The sequence below is a fragment of the Brassica oleracea genome, chromosome C2, assembly GCF_000695525.1.
Source record: "Brassica oleracea var. oleracea cultivar TO1000 chromosome C2, BOL, whole genome shotgun sequence".
Lineage (NCBI taxonomy): Eukaryota > Viridiplantae > Streptophyta > Magnoliopsida > Brassicales > Brassicaceae > Brassica > Brassica oleracea.
Genome location: NC_027749.1, coordinates 18,137,641 through 18,138,070, shown reverse-complemented (window position 1 = coordinate 18,138,070; position 430 = coordinate 18,137,641).

Here is a 430-nt window from a genome sequence, read left to right as displayed (position 1 = left end):
CTAGATACCAATTTCTGCACAACTTTTGGAGTAACCAGGTGCTTATGCTTCGCAGCCGCTTCGTGTCGCTCAAAAAACCAAGTGGTCATCGTCAATCTGATAGTTTCAAGGAGAGAGATAATGGGCAACTCACGAGGCATCCTCAACATAGAATTGAGAGACTCTGCAATATTGGTATTCATGATATTATACTTGTTCGCAGGCGCATAGCTTCGGGCCCACTTCCTAAAATCAGAATCTTCCAGATACTTAGCCAATTCAGGACATTTATCCTTTATGTCATTCAAGATTAACCAGAACTCGTGACACGTATAGGCATCAGCAGCGCTTTCCACCAGAGGTAGCAACCCAGTCTTCGCATATGTAGGAGTGATGTTGCGGAGCAGATGGATCCTGCAAATTCCATGGTGAGATAAGGGATATACATCCT